Source organism: Drosophila sulfurigaster, chromosome 2R (assembly GCF_023558435.1).
Source record: "Drosophila sulfurigaster albostrigata strain 15112-1811.04 chromosome 2R, ASM2355843v2, whole genome shotgun sequence".
Lineage (NCBI taxonomy): Eukaryota > Metazoa > Arthropoda > Insecta > Diptera > Drosophilidae > Drosophila > Drosophila sulfurigaster.
Window position 1 is genome coordinate 20289394 of NC_084882.1, and position 22680 is coordinate 20312073.

The window sequence follows — 22680 nt, forward strand, 5'->3', positions numbered from 1 at the left end:
ACTAACTGTTCTGCTTGGCAGACAATTTATGTGACAGACACATTCGCAATTTTGCCGTTGATGCTTTCAGCCATTAGTTGCCGTTGCCGTTGCTGTTGCCGTTGCTGTTGCCGTTGCTGTGCTACAATTTGTATACCCTGTGTCGACTGAAAGTGCCCAAGAGCGGCGTATAAGACTAGTTCATCTTTTGGTATTTCAATATTTTGCACATGCTACAATAATTGTTAGTGAGTATTTGTTACTTCAGCATTCACTACTTACTTCTCACATAAGTTTGTATATTTTCAGAGTCTGTCAGACATGTGCAACGACTGAGTGCTCACGTTAGACTGTCAAAGTCAACGACTTTTGTAGTCAGTAGACAATAAAAGAATTCGATCATCAGCAGTGTGTTGTACGTTATCATTACATTGAATCTTTGGGACATACCTGCAAATATAAAGGAATAGAAGAATATTAGTTGTCTTTGCGGATTAAAGTAAGAGTAATGTTTAGTTTTAACCAAGTGTCTCTTGAGAGTGTGTCGGCAATTCGACATTTTTCAAGCCGCTACCCGAACAACCAAATTAGAATTGATTGCCCGTCTTCAAGGACAACCCAACACACACACAGACACACATATAGACAAAATGAATATGCTGCTGTCTGACGCAGGCTGTTAAAAAAAAGGAGGCCATGGAAATCAGCTTAGCACCAATAATACCTATACATATACACACACACACAAATGTGTCAACACCTTTTTATGAACATGTTAGTGTGTGCGAGTGAGTGTGTGCGAGTGTGTTGGGTGAAAGGAGCCACGCCTACTAATCTTCCACTCCACTAAAATTGTTTATACATATACAAATTTACATATGTATGTGATTTGTTTTTTTTGCGCGTGTCTTTGCTTTCAGTCAACAGCATATTTCGTTTGTTATACCCTGTAAAAAGGATAAGCATAAACTGAGGTGTTTCGAATGTTTTTTAAGATACATAAATCAACTCTTGATACAATCAAAATTTATGCTCATGTTTTGCAGCTAATCTAAGTAAACATAAATCTAAATATTTTCAATTCGAGCAGATCGAAATATATTTCTTTGGTAAATTCAAAAGGTTTGCATTTTAAATTTATTACTTAACAAAAGTTGTCATTGATCATCGTTTGACACTTTAGCTATATATTTCAATTATTTTCCATCGATTAATAGATAAGAGCTAAAGTATCTGACAGTCATACTCTTTGGTCTAGGTCATTCATATTTATATACACATTTTTTTTTGGGGGACGCTTTCAGGTGGGCCAAACGCACCAAAAGCAAACGAACAACGCAGTCAGTGGAAAAATCTATATTCATAAGCGAAATACACACACACGCATATACCGAAAGAGAGACATGGAGGAGGCCTCCACAGAATTATGAGACCGTGCGTTCCAATTTCACAAAAATAAAGCAATATTTTTTCGGTGCAGAGAACGAAAAAGAAAGGGAGAGGGAGAGAGAGAGAAAGAAAAGCACGCACGAAAACCGTAACAAGTCGTCTGTGTAAACGTTGAGGCAACTGGCGACGGCTGGCGACGAACCCTTTTGACGAAGGAGCCTCAATCGAAGCGAGCATAGGGAGCGGGAAGAGGAGCAATTTGTGCGCCTAAAAGCAGGCAGCACAAAAAGGTTGCCGCATTCGATAAGATGGCAATGGCTCGTTGTTGCCCCAAGGGCACACACACACACCCACAACAAACACACACACACACACAGACACACACATGCGTAGTGGCAAGCAGGTGTGTGACATGCTAAAAATCTAGCGACTGTCATAATTTGACACACACTCACTCGCGCAGCTCGATTCAGATTGAGATTCAGATTTAGCTGCAGATTCAATCGCTCGTTCAATGCGTCAACCATTCAACCCGAGTGCCTTCCACTTCCCTGTTCTTCTACTTCCTCCTCCTCCATCTGTTCACAATGTCAATGTCAACTGCCTTGTCAAAAGCAGTCCCATCCTCGCTTTGTCCCTCGCTTTATTTGGCTTTTCAGCACGCATTTAGGAAAGGTGTTGGGGCGCTTTATGGTTGCTCAGTTCGCTCATTCTTTTCTCTTTCTTTCCCTTTTTTCGCCGCTGATGTTGACGCTGCCGCTGCCGTTGACGATTTGCGTTATTTTCAGGTTCATTTAGCGTTTAATGCTTGTAAAGAAATTTTAATTTTATGGCCAGGTGCCAAGGCGCCCCAAAGCCGAGGACAAAAGGCCAAAAGACTTAACCAGCAGCAGCGGAAGCAGCAAAACAAAAAACAAATTTCACAAAGGATTTGCTGCGGTTCAGTGAGCGAGTAGAACATTGTCTTTTTGATGTACCCAGCGATTCCTTAACAATCGATACAAAATTTGAGGCAAACAAACACACACCTACACACACACACACACACTCACACTTTCGGCGACTTTAACCAAACCAGTCAAATTGCATGCTCAATCAATTTGCGAGCAAACATTTAAGCCTGAGATAGAAGCGAAGGAGACGAAGGGGATGCTGTGCGGCTTGTGGGGTGTCATATGTGTGGCAGCGGCTTGCGGTAAAGTTTTCGCGTTAAGTTGACAAATTATTTTGGTAAATATTTGCGTGATTTCGATAATAATGTTGCTACGCTTCATGCACAGCCGATAAGTTCAGTCGCGCTTCAGTTTGATTCGGTTTGTAGGCTGTGGTCGCTGTGGTTTCGCTTGCGTGTGAAAGCTCTGTGTGTGTGTGTGTGCTATGATATATCTGTATGTGTGTTGTGTCTAACTCGGCTGAAACAATGTTGCTTGAAAGTGAGCCTAGTTCGCATAGTTCGGCCTAACTGGCCGTGGCCCGGCGGCATGGCAATTAATTAGCTGGCAGTCAGAAGCGCACATATCGAATATTAATTACCGCACGCGCTTGACTGCCCCCTCCCTCTGTCCCTTCTTCCCTTGTTGCACCCACACATGCCACACATAATTAAGGACCATTGACAACAGCGGGCAAAACAAACACTCGTACTCGCCATACAAAAACACTTGGGGGCAAGTGCTTAAGATGGAACCTTAAAGCCACTCGATAGCCCGTACAACCATTCCACTTTGTGGTGTAATTAACACCTGCTGGCCACCTAAATAGTGCGTCATGCATGTGTGTGTGTGTGCATGTGTGTGTTAGCCGCACAATTAGCTGGATGGGCCAAATGCCGGTAGGCTTCATTAGCATTAGAGTCCAGCTTTTGGTTGACAATCCCAATGTCCAATATACTACACACACACATTTTCCACACTGAGAGAGCAGAAAAGAAACTTTATCAGCTTTTCTGGTTGCAAGTAGCCATGACCGTGACACTTGCTGCACAATGCTGGGGCATTGTCTGTGCACCACCCGTAACATCAACAGCAACAGCAACAAGTCGAAACACTTTCTAATGAACTTTTCGACAACGGCCACAATTCTCAGCGCAAATCTAAAAAAAGCAAATACATAAACACACAGACAAAGCAGGTGAATTACGTGGCCATAGACCATAAACTCCACCACAATGCGAGACAACCAGACAGAGAGATAAACAGACAGAGAGAGAGAGAGAGAGAGAGAGCAAGCTATTCTGTTGTAGAAGAAAAAAAGACAATGGCGAAAACTGTTAGCCAGCCATGACGATTATGGCGCTAAATTTAATGCAAACGCGTCGAGCTCAAAAACTGAAGTCTAATTGTTCCATAGCCAACAGCCAAGGAACAACTTTATCTAGGGGTTCAGCTTAATTTAGATAAAACAAGCAACGGAATATAAAAGTTTTGCGAGAGTTGAATAATAAACACTCTTTTTTGACGATTAATTGCATAAATAAATAATTTGGAATAACAATACTAGAGTTATTTAGAGCAAAATATACAAGATTTAATTTAATGTAACGTTCTCAAAATTAATATATTTAATTAATGAAAATCAAATTATACGTAATTATAATATTGTAAATATTAATATGAAAAGTCTGAAAATTGAACAGTTTTTCAGTTGAAAGAACATTTGCTTAGCAAATTTCTATATTAAAATATTATTATACGGAAAATAAATAAAAGTACCAGAAATAACTAAAATAAATATTGGAAATGCATTTCTTTACCATTTTTCTGTATAATAGTTGCAGATGTTGAATAAAACAGATGTGTTAAAATGCTTCAAAAATATAAGGAATTTTTGTTATAAAAATGACAAATGTGTTTTCGATAGCTTCCCAATAATAAAATAATCTTGCAGTTGTTTTTATTATTTGTTGCTAAGAATACCAACACATTTTCTAAACACCACAGAAATATTCAAGAATATTCTAAGAAGAACTGTATAATAATTATTATGAGAATAAAAAGCAATGTAAAGTGTACAATAGAATAATCTAAATGCCAATTCTAAGAATGGTTAATAAAAATATTCATTATTATTAAAAATAATCATTATTATTATCAATATTTTGATTTGCATCGTCTGTTTAGATGCAAATTGCAAATGAAATAAAGAAATTGTATTGTTTAAAAATCTCCCTACCAATTTCCAGTACATAATATGCTCAATCAATAAGATTATTTTTAGTATCCTTACCGTATGAATTAATAATTGACTGGATATACCCGATTTGGGTGTGCAAAAAAGTGCACAGTAATCCGCAAAAATAAAGTTGTAATCGTAAATGCGAGTTTAGCAAAGTTGGACTGCAATTTGATGTGTGTTGCAAATAAAAATGAAAATTGAAATTGCTTAAATTATGCATGAAATTTTGTAAAGCCCTTTAACTGCACACAGCTCAGGCGAATAAATAGTATGAATGGATAACTGACACCCATGGTTGCTGCTATCGGAGGAGTTTGGAATGCAGCAATGAAACCAATACGAATCCCAATCAAGCAGCATCATTTTCTCATTATGGCAACAATACAGTGCAAAGAGGAAGCGAGATGCAGAAAGAAGGAGAAAAAACCAACAAGGCAATCATGCGACCTGCCTCAGGCAGCTGCCTCAATGGAAGCAGTCAAATTGCCATCGCATCGAACTGCGGAGGAGTGAAGAGAAGATTGCGGGGGCGCAATGGACGATGTGCTGAGCAAGGTCAGTTGTCAGTTGGCAACGCACTCTTGAGGCACCGACCACGTGCAGCCACTGAACACATCATCGATATTCATGCGTCGCCAGGGAGGCAACAGAATGGAGGAGGCAGGAGGTGGCAGGTGCAGGTGGAGCAGGCAATTATTGGCTCGCGCGCCACCAAAGAGATTGTGTGTGTTGCAACACACTGACTCCTCTTGCCTCACCCAAGGGGCATTAATTATTTATGGACTCGGCTCGACAATGTTGACTTATGAATATAAACATGCTGTTTGTTGTTTGTCGTTGCCTCTTCCTGCTTGTTTGTTTGCTTGCTTGTTTGTTGTATTCTTATGCAATTGTTAACGGTTTATTAGCCAGCTAATTACAAGTGCTGCTGCCACACAAAACAAGGACACAGCACGCGATGAGTCAGAGGAAAAGTGGGAATGGACAATGTTGCTACCTGCAGCTGTTGTCATGAGATTGCCTTGCATTAAATAGACATTAGGTTGTGCGCGCCTGTCTGTGGCATGCAACGTCGCGACAGTGCCGCATGATAGCAGCAGGCTTATCGCACGTGCTGTTGTTGTGACTGTCTCTACTTGCCACTCATTTCCGTTGCACGTGTGTGCGCAAAGAGGCGTAAAATCAAAAAGTAAATGCTGAGGTAAGCAACTTATGGAATCTGTTAATATGTTTAAAACAACACCCAACACACATGTATAAATATACATCTCTGAGTGCTGTGTATCATTTTACTGACACCCGCAACTCAGCTGCTTCCCATGGGCTAAACAATTAAAAGCATTCAGCAACAAACAAACGAAACTAATAAACCACATGACCAGTCTGTTCCCCCCGCTTCTCCGCTTAAACGTTTCTTCACCCTGGCTCAGCTTACAGCTTACCGCTGAGTCTTTGTTTGCTTTATGATGCTGCAGGAAATGACTCAAAGTTGGACACCAAAACTGACCAAGAGAAATAAAAATAAATGTGTTGCTGGGCGAGGGAGGGCGAGGGAGGCTTTGCAATTTCGCACTTCATTTAGCGTTAAATTAACAACAGCTCGAAACAAGCTAAAAAGAACGAAATGAAACTCAATAATTCCCAAAGAATTCTGGCATAAGGCACGAAATACACATAAAAGTGAAGAGAAGTGGAAAACGAAGACGAGATCTGCTCTGAGGCACGAATATCCATTTAATCAGAGCTAAGCGCATATGCAACCAGAGCGTCTGCGTGCTGAAGCATAAATAAGAATGAGCACGCGGCAGCAACAGAAAATGCAACTTCAACACTGAACAGCGAACAGCGAACAGAAATGCGGTGATGCGCTTCAGTGCCGCAGAACGAGCGAACAACCAGTTCTTTGTGACAGTGGCAATAGCGAGGAAAAAAAATTATAAAGCTTTGCGGCAGCCACAGCGACACTCTCTATGTGTGTTTGTTGCATGCAACAAGCTCATAAATGCACAGTCGCAACACCAAACAAACAACCAACTAAATGTGAAGGCCAAAGAGTCAAAGCGCCGCGTCGCGTCGCATCGCGTTGCTCGTTGCTTGCTCTATGGCAGCTGTGTGGCAGTTGCAACAACAACAGCAACAACAATCAGCAACAATCAGCAACAACAACAGCAACGTTTGCTCGTCGGGTCAGTTGATGCTAACGATGCGACGGCAGCGCATTAAATGCACAGATTTCTTGGCTATCCACATCGAAATTGAATTGAATAAAGAGTTGCCCATTGTGGCAGCAACCACTTCGCCAGCTGCCCACCCCCCCTCGTCTCTTCTTGAAATACTGTTGCTGCTGGCCAGGCAGCCTTTCATAATCGCAAATTGATGCGCCAGCAACGTCTTCGTCTCGAACTCTTCGCTCGCTCTTTGTGCAGTGGAGCGTGGGAGCGCTTTGAGCAGAGCGTCGCATGTGGCAACCAGCAACTGGTTCGCCAGCAGGCAACTTTTAGTTATTGGCTAATGCCGACGTCGAAGCCGAAGCCGAAGCCGCTGACGATGCCTCTGCCATGCGTTTGGACAGCTGTGCGCGTTCGCCTGAATTGATAACCGCGAAATGACAAAGCCAATACCATAAAATTCATTACATTCCATTTTCCTATACCCTGTGTACAAGGTAAACTGGGTGTTTGTGGCAATTAACTCAACTCAAGTTGCAAACGCTATTATTAAATCATAATTAAGAGCTTTCAAAGGTCAAATCCAATGTAATCACAAATAACATTTGAATATCATGTGTACAAAGGCGGCTAAATAGTAATCTAATTAGGTAAAGTTCAGTCCAATAAAAGTAAATAGGGCAATTCTATTTATTATATATTATTTCCTAAAACAACTTTGCTTTATTTGTTTGTTCTTATAATTATTACACTTTTCTGTCGGTGGGTTCCATTAACATCTAACACAATTTTGTTTTTTTTTCAGTTATAATCTCACTCTATTGAATTAATTCATGTCAAGATAATTATTGTGACATTTCAAAGAATTTTGTGGGAATAAAATAGTATTAAAATATTACTTATTCAGTTTTTAAGCTATACAGGGACAATAATTGAAAGTATTTGTTTTTAAAATGATAACTTAAATATGAGACAAAGTTTTGTAATGTTTTCTAGCTTTACGTTCTTCAAAAATGAGGAATGAGTAATCATAAATTTCGATCACTTTATTTTCGTAAGCTGCGAAATTAAAATATTTATTTCTGCAAAGTTTTCTTTATAATCTTATATAATCGCTAATTTGACGTTTCTTTGAAGATAATAAAAAAAAAACATTTATAAACTTCAAATATTGTCTGATTACAATTGAGTTTGTCTTCTTCTTCAGCTTCTATAACCCGAATCTAATCTCTGTTATTCTACCCAATGACTTAAGTTCGCCAATACTCTACTCCTCTTACAGGGTATCTCACAGTCATAAATACGCACATTAGAATCATTTCTGCTGCCCGTTTGATGAGGTTTTCGCTTTCATTTCATTACTCTTCCCCCACTGCTTTCTTCCCCTCTCTCTCTTTCTGTCTCGCAATCTTTGTATTTGTTGATTTCTCGAATTGATTTCTTGTTAATTTTACATTTGCAGTTCGTTTACTTTTCATAGGCCACCGACAATGAAAACGTTTTGTTTTCTTTCCCCCTGAGTCAAGGTCCAGGTTTCTCACAGGAGAGCTGCCCCCAAAAGTCGCTCTACCTCTCTCTCTCTATATCCCTTATTCGTTATCTGTCTCTTTCAGTCAAGGCAGAACGTGGCGCCAGTCTGTGCTCTTTTGTCGGCTGCTTTTGTTGTTGCTGGCTTTTTGGTTTTTATGAGCTCGACTCATTTTAGTGTTGGCCTTTCCCTTTGGTGCCATTGTTTTAGTTAAGTTGACCATTTGTATACAATTGTGCTACGCTTTGTGTCCTGCCGCACAGACGCGCCACATCGCAACATCGCAACACACAGCACGCTTATCTTCAAAAAATATGCCCAGGACGCGCACTCTGATTTTGCCTCCTCCCGCCTCCTCCCGCTCCTTGGAGCAGCTTGTGCATTTGTGGGCTCATTTATTTTCATTTGCTTTGTCATAACAATTTTATTTTTTTTCGACATTCTTTTTTTTTCGGTTTGTTTTGGGAACGCATCCGCAATATTTGTGCCATTATATTCGAATTTGTTTTTGTTTTTCTGGTGTTCTTGTTGGCTACTTAATGCAATTGCCGCAACAAATTTGATTTGGCCATAAAATGGCAAATTCGCCAAATAAAAGGAGACAAAAATGAAATCAAATTAACATAATTGCCAGAGATTTGTGATGTCAGCCAAGAAGGAGCAGCAGCAAAGGCGCAGCTCGCAATCTTTGCATGAACTGGCCGAAAAATACAAAAAGTACATTCCATAAGAATGACAAATCTTCCGCACAGTGGTTGCAAATAAGGCTATTTAGAAGCATGAGAAAGAGTTTATCTATACATAAATATTTCAAATGAAGTATAAATGGAGAGATGTGTTTTTAATTAAGAAACCGGTTTCTAAATAAATACATTTCATAATTTCAAAGTGGCCTGCTCAATTTTTTGCATAACAAATCTCGTTGATTTGCAAACTTTTATTTTGTCTAATTTTAATAATGTGTAGTATTAATTATTATTATTATGATGTTAAACTATTTTTAAATTTTTAGCAAGTTTAGAAGGAAATAGTTTTTATGTTTGGTTTTATAATTATTTTGATTAAGCAAAAATTATAAAATTATATATTTAATTATGATTAAAGACACAATTATTTGCAAATAACATATTTTTGTGACTATATTTTTCTTTAAAACAATAAATTTTGCTCATACACGTCCTTTTTGTTTTGGTCATTAGCGTTTTCAACAGAAACTCAAAATATTTATTCACTGGCAATTTGTTTGGTCCAATGTCCAATGTCTGATGTTGAATGTATTGTTAAGCGGCTTTTATCGACCACAAGAAAAAACATCAACAACAACAACAACGAGAAGAAGAAGAATGACAACACCTTCGTGTTGTAGCATTTGCGTGGCATTCATCGACTGTCGCAGCTCGTTAGCACCTCGAAGTGGAAAGAGAGAAAACACTCTGTGTATAGGTCGATGGTTCATAGAGATTGTCGCTGCTGCTGTTGTTGTTGTTGTTGTGGATGCCAGTGGCGAGGCAATTGTTAAGTTTCGCATTTTGTATAACCCGGGAATCGAAAGGTAATCGTAATCGGCTTAGGGGCAAGCGAAGCTTCAGGGGGCAACCAGAGTGCATGCAGCAGTAATAATAATAACATTAAATAACGGACAACAAGTAATGACAATTGAAGATTTACGACTCGCAAAAGCAAATAACCAGCAAATAAGCTGTAGCTGACTCAACATATAAGCGCAGCAGATACCCTGTAAAATAGATTAAGCGGAGCTTGTGTGAGATGATCAATTTAAAGTGTGTGACTAATGAATTGATCATTTTACTATTTAAGTATATATATTATATTTTTGTAAGTTTGAAAAGGATACTAATAAACAAAATTAGTTTCAATTCGTTAATTATTATCACTTTTTTATTATTATAATATTTTGTAGAATTACTTTTCTGATACCTTATGGTATTTTTACTATATATGTTTATATTTGGTATATTTTCATTTTATATTTTATGGAAGACGAAGCCTAAACTTTTTATTATTTTATTTTATGAAAATATTTTTCTGCTGACATATGGTATTTTAATTTACTTCATGATTATATTTTGTATATACTCAATTTATGATATTGGGTCGATCGTTAAAGATTTATATTCTATTATTATTTTTCTTCTTTTTTTTAAAGTACTTTTCTGATATTAAAACTTTGAGTTGAAAAACTAAGTATGTACTCGATACTTAGTATCATTTTCTTTATTATTATAATTTTACTATATTAATAAATCAATTTTTCTATCATAAATATCATACATTTCACCCAATTTCCTAAATAAATATATAAATTCATTAATTTTTCGAAGAAGTACCATTTTGTGTATTCCTCATATTTACAGGGTATAACATTTTTGCAGAGGAGGCTGCCAACAAGCAGCAAGAGATGAAGAAGCAAGCAAGCGCGCAGTGTAACCAACAAGCTGCACGAAGTTGTGTGCCAGTCTCATTACAACGCTGCACGTTGCACGAGCAATGCATTTTCAACTACAACAGCAACAGCAACAACCAAAACAACAACAACAAATATTACTAATTAGATTGCAGGCAGCGTTGCTGATCGCTCAACTCAACTCGACTCAACTCGACTTGCAACGAGCCACAATCGTGCTCGCTTCTTTTTTGCTGTCGTTGTTGTTGTTGTTGTTGTTGCTCCCACACATGCAACGTGCTGCAGCAAAGATGAGTTGCTTTCAACTAAGCTTCAAAATGCAAAAAGGTTGTTGTTGTTGTAGTTGTTATTGTTGTTGGTGGAAGGCAAATGCAGAAATCGCTGGCGAAAACTGTGTCAATGTCTGTGAACTGGAACTGGAGCGTTGCAACGCGTCTCCTTCCCCCCCCCCACTCTTTTTCCCTCTTTTCAAAGTTGTTGCTGGCGTTGCGATTATTGTTTTTGCTGCGCTTCTTTGCAGCAGCAACAACAGCAGCAGCATCAGCAGCATGCCAATTTACAGCTCATGCTGAAGATGCTGCAAAATGCAGAGAAGGGCCATGAAAATCGTGCCATGCAGAGTCAGAGTTGGAGTCGCGTCGGGGCCACTTCCAATCGCCAGCTGAAAGCTCTTTTGTTACTCTTCATGCCACTGATTTGCAGGTGGGCGTAAGCTACTAAATTGCTCAAGTGAATGTCTGAATGTGTGTGTGCACACCTGTAATATACCAAATACCAAATACCAAATAGCATATATACACAGGTGCAGAATGCAGCCAAGTGCATCAACATTTCTTGCTAACTGCAGCTGTGGCCAGCCTCTGAAATAAAGCTTCTGACTTGAGCCAAAACAGTGTAGAAATTCATTGACGACTTTAGATGATTCTCACTGTATTCCCTTCTCTAAGTACTACTTAAAGTTTCTTTTACAAATGTTCATTTAGAAAAACAATGCAAAAAACAAATTATCAGCATAAATTTATGTGTGAATAAATTGATTTTGTCTGTGTGTTTATTTGATGAATTCAACTACTCATAAGTTAAGTAAATTTCAATTTGAGTATGTGAAATGCTTGTTTACATAATTTGAACAAATATGCCCAAAAAACATAAGAATGTTTTGTACAATTATTTCTTACAATTGTTTGTTTTTGTTTTTTGGTTTTAGTTTGTAACCGAAACAACTTCTTGATTATCAAGGTTCCTTTCGTAAATGGATTTAATGCGTCTCTAATCGACTAATTTTCAACTTTAAATATTATATTACAGAAATATATTTTTTAACAACAGTTTTTGTTCAAATTGTTATCCATATTTAAGAATAAGTTTTAAGTATACATAAAGTAATAAAATGAACGCTTTTACTATTACGTAGCTAATTTCGACAAAGTTTAATTTCTATAAAAAAAATCCATAAAAGTTTAAGTTGCAACAACAAATCAATTTTCGAAAATTTAAACAATTTTCATGTTACTCTTTTTTGATGCAGAAATAATCAATTTAAAACCAAAAAGTATTTGAATGCCTAATAATATAATTGAATTTTAATGATAGAATAAAGCATTCAAGCAATTTGTTATGCATTGAATTTCATTATTATTTATTTAAACAGCGTTAACCTTGGAAACTCACAGCATAAGCTGTAATACTTTTAGGAATTTCGTATCTCGAATTTCAAGCGAATCGGAAGTGGAACAAGGGACAAAGAGGGGACAAAGAGTCGTCAAAAACATTTGATGTGAGATTGCAACAAAGAGAGAGAAAGTGTTTGTCATTGCAACTGATCATTTGGTTAATGGCTGAAGACGACACCGAAGCCGTTTGTTGCCTTCAATCAGCGTGGAAACAAGGTAGACACAGAGACAGCGAAGAAAGAGACGAGCTTGGAGGCACAACCTTCGGCGGCTTGTGGGCAAACGCATTAAAACCCAATCAGACTGAAGGCAAAGAGAGGAGAGGGTGAGGGGAATGTGGCATGGGGTGTGGCATGATATCTGAACCATCAGCTAATGAGACTTTGACTGCGCTTGCCCAACTCCTCGTTGCCTCCACTGATGGCTCTTTAGTTTTCGATTTGGCTGCCACACGAAATAACAAAAGATACAAAGCAACAAACGAGGAGAGAAAAGTAGTATGTTTTCCCCTCTTTGCTCTCCGTTCTCCGCTCTCCACTCTTCGCTCTACGAAGACATCGAGAAACTGTCAACGCATGTCAAATGAAAGATACATTTGACAGCCGTCGTCCAGACGAACGCTCAATTAAAGCCTCCAAAATGGGGCTTAGAGAGCCTCGGCCAAAGTGACTGGGCCAACACGCATCAGTTTTGAGCCCAAAAAGAAATCAATTAGTGCAAATTAGTGAGGCGGCCAGTTGAGAAGCAAAAGTTGACTGCAGGGCAAGCAGGTTGCCCAAATACCCTGTAATCACAGTGACAGCTTGAAATGGGCACCAAATCAGTTTTCTATTATAAACGATTATAAACTATAATTTGACACAACTTATTAATTTGTAATTTACCTCGTTATCACTTAAAGCATTTCCCATTTAGTTTTTAACAAATAAGTGTGGTATCTAATAGTCGATCAATGCCTTTAAGCCGCTTCTGGAGCGTGTGCCTTGGCTTTTTATTGTTGCCATTATAAGTAAATTATTTGGCTTGTGGCTTTTGATATGGGTATTCAATTTGTTTCTAATGAATTTTTGAGTAGAAATTCATTAGACTTTTGACTTGAATTTGATTGCCACCTCACAAAAGGCAAAAGCCGAAAACAGAAAACAGAAAACCGAAAAGCGAACAGCGGCAACCAACTGAATCGCTTTGTCTGGGCCACAATCTGCCCAGAAGCAGCAGCAGCAGCAAAAGAAGCAATATAATAAAATTATGACTTAATCTTAAGTGGATTTGAACACTCTTTTTGGGGAGGGAGCTAAGAGGAGAGAGGCGGGTTCATTGGCCGCCCCGTCGTGTGATTAACGCAACTCGAATTCCATTAGTGCATTTCAAGTGCGACGCTCGCTAATGTCTCCTAATTGCACCAGCTACTGTGCAACGCACACACACACACACACACACACCACACACACTCGCACACTCGTGCATTTTTGTGGCTAATGTTGGCACTCGTAAAATTATGCGCTTATCTGCATGCAACCGATTGGCTGCCACATTGCGTAGCATGCCGCATGAATCACACTCGAAAAGCATTCAGCCATTCGGTGGCCTATGGAAAATGAAAAATCCTAAATTGATTACTCAAATTGAAACAGACACTCGGGCGTTTATGTATTTCGCCTTTAAGTTAAAAGCCTAGCAAAATTAATTGCCATTAGTATATTTTGTTGATACCCTAAAAATGGATTAAGGAAGCTAAGCTAATCGAGCAGCAAAGGATAATAAAAGACAATGTGAACAGCAATAATAAACCTGTATAAATAATGTATTTTCATTACAACTAAAGTCTATTATCCGTCGAACTAAATATAAATTGAATATTTATACTAAATTATTCCCCACACATTATTAAATCATTTTCTATGAAATTCTAATAATAGTCTCTTTGCCTTAAGTCTAGTCTGGCAGCAGGTTCTCTTGTAGTATTTAATAGCTTGAAAGTAATCATGATATACGACAACATTTAGAATAATTTGTATGAATGGTAACCGATATTGTTAGCTGTTTAGAGGGCAATTGATCGATACAAATAATAAACAATGTTTGAACAATAATTATTGTCAGACGCGCAACGTCACAAGTACTAGAATTACCCTCCATTAATTGTGTAGGTGTCTAACATTTCCTTTGAAAATCGTATGTGAAGATTATGACAAAGTTTCTGTAGGAATACTAAGAAACCAATTGAATGATAGAACATACGATTTGATGATTTCTTAAATGGTTTATTCGATCTAAAATATATTTATACACAATGTCGTGAAAACTAAACCAACAATTGTGGCACTTTCGCAAAATAGATATGCTGCTTCAGAAGTATGATTATTCACATGATTTTAAATTGATTTGAGATTTCGTTAGAGAGTAAGAAAGCTGTCGTAAAACAAGTGAAGCTTCTTTAGAGGTGTGCAAGAAAATCAACTTTTAAGAATAGAATCTAAACATCCAACTAAACATATTTATTATACTATTGATTAATGAAGATGAATTTTTACAAATAAAATTGAAAAGGTTTAAAGGGACTTTCAAAATAACATTTGGTTCCTTTTTAATATTATATAAATTTCGAAACATATAAATGAAACTTGATTTAGAAAAAGGATTCAAAATAAATTCATAATAAATAGTATTTAAACTAACAATTCAATCTATATATTTATAGAGCAATTGCAAGTCGCATTTTTTTCACCTCGTTCAGTTGTAAAGCTTTTATTCCGGCTTTTTACATTGTTTCCGAATGGAAAATAAAATGCCAGTTGACTGTCTGTTGATTGACGGTGGATGGTTGGTTCCGTCTGCTCATTTTTTTTTAGTGGCAAATTTCTAGTTAAGACTTTTTCAATTATTCGATTTCAGCATCAGCGCGTCATGAACTCATTAGGCGAAGTGGATGCAGCAGACCGAAAATTCAAATAGACGTAACTCTCGCATTGCACGATTTCCATGATGAGATATATATGCGAATAGAAATCATATTGTGACTTTGTTTTCATTTCTTGTTGTTTTGCGCAGAGTTATGCAAATGAAAGCCTCTTATATAGTTATTGATTGGTTGATTGGCATTTGACTTTGTGGCACAAAACACCTTAATGACATCTAATTGCAGCATTTACTACGAAAATGAAAATGGTTAGAATTAAAATAAAAAAAACAGAGAATGCAAAGTGGCGCAGTTAAAAGCAAAGTCTTCTTGCAACTTTGGGAGGCAATTTGTGATTGGGGGCGAAATTCGCAGAAAAGTGTTTTCAATGCATTCGATGGAAAGTAAACTAAGCCAATTGATTGAATTGATTTCGCGGAAAAAGTCCGCTGACACAGCAGATACTTGCAACTTGCCACATGGACTGTGTCGGTGGCGGGGCCTAGTTATAGGGACAGGTAATTACTAGCGAACGTTACTGCTTTGCTGGTTGCAAGTGTTTCAAGGACTGCTGCCCCATGCAGCGGCATGAATAATTCCAGTTAATTGAGTGCACTCCAATCTCTCTCCCTCTCTCTCTCTCTCTCTCTCTCTCTCTGTCGCTTTGTCTCTTTGTCATTACACATATGCGTTATGTGGGAGTGTCCCCTGTGCATTTCCGGCTTCCGGCTTTGACAACCTGCAACAATCGGCCCTCGCATGGGGTTGATAAGCAGCGAGAGCAACAGCAACAGCAACTGCAACTGCAACGGCATCACGGTGCGCTATGCCTCACTTGGCTAATTCTAGTTTAATATTCAAATTATTTTACATTTTCACAAGCCGGAAAATGCCAACAGTTGAGGGTGGTTCAGCTGCATTCTGCTGCCACTTGCCTCCTGCCACTGCCACTTGCCACATGCCTCTTGCCCGCACTCGAAACTCTTCTCGCTGTACCTGTGTGCCTCTATTATTCTTGTAGCATGCAATTGGGCTGCGTTGTTGCTGCAACTAACTTGAGTTTTGTTGGTTTACATAGTAGGGAGGGAAATGAGGATGCAGCTGTAGTAGGAGGGGAGTAGGGGAGTAGGGTAAATACACCACATACACCATCGCAGTATTCTGTTTTCTAAACTTGCGCTCACAAATAACAGGCCCAAAATGAAACGAAACGAAACGCAATCCAACGACGTCGACGTCGGCGGCGACGGCGACGTCAACGTTCTGCTTCGCTTACTTCGACGGTGGTAAATAACAACTACGTTAGCGATTTGTTAAGCTTACTCGACCAGCAGTCACCCTATGTGAACTATGGATGTACCAAGAAATGTAGTATAAATAAATAAATAGTTCCAAGTATTAAAAGCAAAGGAATTTATGTAGAATTTACATTTATTTGAAATACTCTCAATTATTTGTGAATTTGTCTAACATTTCCTAGAATGGACCTTCATAAAACTTATGATAAAGTTTGTGTGGGAAATGAATATAAACAATTAATAAATGGAAAGTAATTCTGCAAGAGCTAATTAAAATTATAAAGGCTTCAATGAATTTCTATTAACAATCTGAGCACACTTTTTTTCATTTATTAAATTGAACATACATTTGGAAATATGACAATTATACTTGACGGCTTCAAAATATAGTTAAAATATATTAAACTATCTCACTTAAATACAAACTTCACTATTCATCATACTGAAAATATTCAATTGATTAATCAGATCTATAATTTTTAGTGGAAGTTTAGAAAATGTGAAAAATCCCTTTGTCCATACTTTACATACGTACTTCTCAGAATATATTCAAAGCTATTTAAAAATGTAACTAAACAAAAATAAACGTACTAGAATGTAATAATCATGATGATAATGAAATGTTCTCAAAATTGAAACCTGGAGTTATGTTTATAAAACGAAATAAAAATTCTGCAATATTTTTAGATTGACCATTCATAAAATTAAGGGTGGAAATTCTTATTTCAAGTTTGTAAAAATATACAAATTTAAGCTCATCTCAACTTAGCAATAAAGCAAAAACCAAAAGTATTCAATACTTCCAAGTTATCCTTTTGATCAATCTCTATATCAAATCTGTAAACTTCTGTGGCGCAAATTAAATTTAAATATCAATACAAAATTGGTATCAAACATTTATTAAATCGCAGCCACAATGTAGGCAATAAATGCTGAGAGCTTTCACCCAATTACAGGGTATAAAAAGCGGAGTACCAACAACAACTTTAGCAAATATATTCACATATTTACATCAACAGCGATAGCAATAGCAACAACAAAAACAACAACTACACCAACAATAGGCCATGTGTTGTGTAAATTCATAAACGGCCGAGTTTAACGAACTGCGTTTTAGCTTTTGTTTTCCTTTTCCCTTTTTTTTTGTGTGTGTTGTGTGTTTCTTTAATTTTTGTTCGTTGCTGTTTTGTTGGAATTGCGAGCAACAACCAATTTGGCGATCTCCGTTTCGTTTCGTTTTTTGCCATGGTTCTCTGCACAACTTTTGCATTTGGTAAGCCAAGACACCAGCACACAAACACAAACACATAAACACAAACACACACAGGCACAGAAACACAATCACGCACACTCTACACACTCTACACACACACACACACAGAGAGAGAAAGAACAATGCGAGTACAAACAATAAATTGAAATGAAATGAATGAAATACATTCAACAGCAAATAAACCAGCAAACAAACAAACAACAAAAACAACAACAAAATACGACAACCAATTTGTGTTGCATTCAAGAATTTTTAATTCAATTATGAATATCATATTATGTATACTACACTGCCTCCTTGTGGACTTTATTGTAAGGCATCTGGATATCACGATTATCACACTTTCATTTCCATGAGCATTTTAAATAATTTAAACAATATTGTACACCAATTCAGAAATAAATAAAGACTATTTTAACAACGTAACATTTGAGCTTTGCATATTGATGTCTCTTGTCGAGAAAGGTGACAAATTTTACATTCCAAACATTTTTATGCATTCAATTCTAATTCTAATCAAAAGAATTGCATAAATTTATGATTTGCCTAAAATCATGCTCAGTAATCATATTAATTATTTGTACAATAGTTATAGAAAACTTCGTTATAACAAAAAAAAACTGATGCTCTAAGTTGTTGAAAAATTTAAATTGGTTTAATTCAATTTAATATTTCAAAATCTATTGCAGACATCGAAATTCATATTATTTACACATATTACAAAAGAAATCTCTAAGCGGATTACAACTGTAATAGATTCTAAATATGAGTAAATAGTTTATTTCTCTATTTAAATATATTCTAAAATATTGTACCAGCATAGTCTGCTTAAATATTTCAAATATTTTGTTCAAGTAATTCAAATTTTCTATTTTTCATATTCCTTTACAATTGAATTAGAATATTTAATTCTATTATTTGCCAAATATCCAAACAACATTATTGAATTGCTTTGCTTTATGGTATCAGTTTTCTACCTATTGTTATTCATTATTATATTATTCTGAAAATACATCATTAAAGATATGATTGTGAACAATATTTTCCTGATTCTGCTGCCCAATTATATTAATCCATTCAAATTGTTTGCTTTACCAAATCACATTTAGTTTTCAATGCCAATCAAAGCACTCTCAAGTTTATTCCTTAAGTTAATATAGTTAGCAAAGGTTGCCGAAATTGCCGAAATTTGAATCTGGCGCCTTGCATTATGTAGCATCAGGAAGTAAAGAATAACTTCATGAGGTAGCTCAGCGTAACTTTATCAACTGTATAATGATATCGTATCCACATGCAAAGCAGCTTTTGACTACCTTCACTCTCCCTTTGGAGCCTGTCTGAGAGATCCTTTTCCGCCCACATATGCATGAGATAAAACCGATTTTCTAACAGCATTGCAACATTTTTCTTATTTACGAGCCACGTAGCCATAAAACGCATACATAAATTTTCTTGGAGCCAAAACCAAAATAGCAAAAGCGAGAGATATATATTTTTTTTCGGGGATGTGGATGTGGATGAATGCAAGTCGTCGTCGTCGACGTCGTTGCTGGTTTTGAAGCAACCGAAAAGGAATAAAGAAATTGATATAAATGTTTGTGCAAACAGACAGTCAAAGCGATGAGGAGAAAGAGTGATAGGGAGGGGGAAGGGGAGAGAGAAACCCTTTTCCCTAGTTCGCAAATAGATAGAATTATGGGAAATGTGCGCAAATTTGTAGAAATGGCCCCGAGAAAAGTGTCGTCAGATGGATGACTCTTTTACGATTTTGTGTTGGGAGACAGAGCGAGAGAGTTCAAGTCAAATGCGATACGAAATATATGCGAAAGTATCAAGAAAGCTTTATGACAGATTTCTGGGCTGAGCTTTAAAATCCTTTTCTTTTTTTGTTGTTACGCGTATTGCGTTTTGGCGCCAGTTCATTTTATCTGGCAAAAAGTTTTTGCTCTTGCAGAACACTTCATTTCATCTGCTCCATAAAATGTGCGTCAATATTTTTGTAGGCGGGAGGGAGTTCGAGGGGGTTGGAGGGTGGGAAGAAATACAAAACAATTTCCGATTATTACACTGGGCTCGGAATTGAAGGGGCACTTTTCACTCACGGCAATAACCATTAATAAAAATGGCAGGCATTTAAAATTAAATGACTCCATCGCACGCGTCGCCTCTCCCTTCCTCCTCCCCCTTTCCACTTCACAAAAATAAGAGAAGAAGTCGAAGTCGAGGGGTGGCAACTTTGAAAACACAAAACTTTTAGGCAATTTCATTTCAACTGGAGCGCGGAATTTAAGCACCATTTGCATATCAAAACAAAATGAAATCCTGCGTCCTGTGCCGACACCGACATCCACATCGACATCGACATCAGCGGCACAGCTGGCATCGTGAATGGAAATAAAATTTGGCATCCAGTTCCTTGCTCCTTGTCTGCTCCTTTTCGAGAGTGTCGACGGCGACGCAAAACAATTAGCGGAAAATGTTCTCAAACAATTTGCACGCCTCGAATTGAGTTAATTGCAGATATTTGGGTTAGACTTTTGGCCCCTCCCCCCTCTCTCTTTCATTCTCTGTCGTCCCACGTCAAAATATCATTAACATGAATTTATAAACAATAAAACGTCAGCTTAATTAAATTTTATTGTGTGACTTTCGGACACGTCGATGCTATTCTATTTATGCGTCAATTAATTGGAGGCGCCTCCAGTGAAAAACTTCGCTTCAAAGGACACTTTTCCTTAAATAACTGTCCATAAATAAATACGTATGTGTGTGCGTGTGTGTGTGTGTGTGGTGTGTGGGCGCATCGAAGCGTTTAATCCTTTGTCACATTTCATACTCGCTGTTGGCCCTGGCACTCAGCGGGCTCAAAGGCTGTAAGCCCGGCCATATCCTCGGCTCGTAAATAAAGAAAAAGATTGTGCATTTTATTGATGAGCCAAAAAGTAAACGACGCCCAGGGCCAAAATTGGCTCTGAGTTCACTCTTGCCACTCTTGTTGTTGTTGTTGTTGCTGTTTGTTATGGTTGCTGTTGCTGTTGCTGTTGCTGTTACTGTTGTGATTGCAACTTTCTTTTCGAGGACACTCGAAAGCCGAAAGTTAAGACTTAGCACGAAGTCAAAGTGAAACTGTGTCAAACTATTTTCCACGACAACACTTGTTTAATAGATACGTTGTAGTTGTAGTCGTTGCACTTGCCACTTGCCACACAGTTTAGTTAGTTAGCTACTTGGTTACATACATAACATAGTTGCATTTCACGTGTATTTGCTCAATTTTTTCATTTCTTATTTATTTTTGTTGCTATACCTTTTCTTTTTGCAATATTTTCTATTCCTTTTTATACTTGGTTGGTTGTATTTATTTATTGTTGTTCGCTTCGTTTTGGGGGGTATCGGAGAATATCGCGAGTTTCTTTGGGGGCGACCCGCGTTACGCGTTGGGGTAGGTTGGCTCTATGTGATAGAGAGTAGTAGGTAAGTAAGTATGTTTCACTTTTTGGTACCTAGTTATGTGAACTCGGAAACTCGCGTAGGCCGCAGCTGCCAACTGTCCCGCACGAAATCCCAAAGTGAACTGAGCTCTGAACCTCAGGCAACGTCAGTCAGCGTCGGACATGCAAGCTGAGTGGAACGTGAACTCAAGCCCGAGTCACACAACTCGAACGTGGCGAGAGAGCGCTCTCTCTCTCTCTCTCTCTCTCTCTCTCTCTGTTGCGAGAGCGTGCGTGAAACAAGTGGAATTGAACCGCTAGTATGTGTGTGGGAATGAGCGACCTAACACAATGCGCTCAAACACGTTCGTGTTGGCTGGATACCGAACATGTTGTGTTTACGTTTTTTATGCCGCTATGCAGGCATAAGGCTCTCAATGCGGTTTGAGCGTGTTGTCAAGCAAAAGTTGCAGCAACATGTTGGGGCAACATTTTAACAGCGGCACAAATTTAGAGTACTTTGGATAAATCGAATGTTATGAATGAAAATGGTACCAGAATTGAAAGAAAAGTATTTTGTTTAATTAGTAATTAATGTGATCTTAGTAAATGATTGTTTTTATGTTGATAACTCAAGCAGTTGATTATGAAAGATACAAATTAAGTGGAGCTATTCCTTACGATATCCAGTTTCGTCAGTTTATACTTTCGATTCTTACCGATATTTCACTCAAGCGAGACAAGCAAACGACTTGCGGGAAATCATCTAATGCCTCACACACATAGACATTATAAAGAGTTTGTCGCTTGAATGGTTTGTGGCAATGTAACGACTTAAAGTACTGTCGTTGTTGTTGTTGCTGTTGCTGCCTGCGTGAGGCATGCCCCGATTGTGTCGCACAAATTATGGGCCTAAGGTAACGCATAAAACGCATCGCTGACTTTTGCTCTGCTTTGCGACTCGTTTCGCGTTCGTCTCGAATTATTTTATACGCTCAAGTGATTGTTCCCCTCTCAGTGTTGCCAGCCCCTTCAACGTGGCCACGCCCACTCGCCCCAAATTGTGTGTGTGTGTGACAGTCAACGTTTAATTAAGAGTCTTGCTACAGTTTTTTTTTGCCATACCACACGCACCGCAAGTGGCCGAAAAAAACGAAACAAACGTTGCAGAGTGGCATGCAACACGGTGGCAACACGATGCTTTAAGGTGCCTATCAACTGGCAACTTGCCGCGTTGATACCGCAAAATTCGCATTAAAATCAAATGCCATTTCAGATATGCGACTGTAAAGCGGGAGGCAGAGTTGCAAGAAGAGGAAGAATTGAAAGAGGGGCAGGCACACTTGCAACGAGGACGAGTCGCTAAGGAGCGCCTGCAGTGTTGTACTGACAGCGCACAGCTAATGACTAATGGACTCTTAATGATCTAACAAGGTGCACAGA

The 22680-nt window shown here is 38.0% G+C and overlaps 1 protein-coding gene across 1 annotated transcript in view; it reads right to left on the minus strand.

Moving 5' to 3' along the window:
• Positions 1-21382, minus strand: part of LOC133836222 (uncharacterized) — a 120530-nt gene extending 99148 nt beyond the window's left edge. The window contains exon 1 of the mRNA XM_062266588.1: positions 21114-21382. The gene's annotated coding sequence lies outside the window, so the exon portion shown is untranslated. The remainder of the gene's footprint in view (positions 1-21113) is intronic.
• Between the last annotated feature and the right edge of the window lie 1298 nt (positions 21383-22680).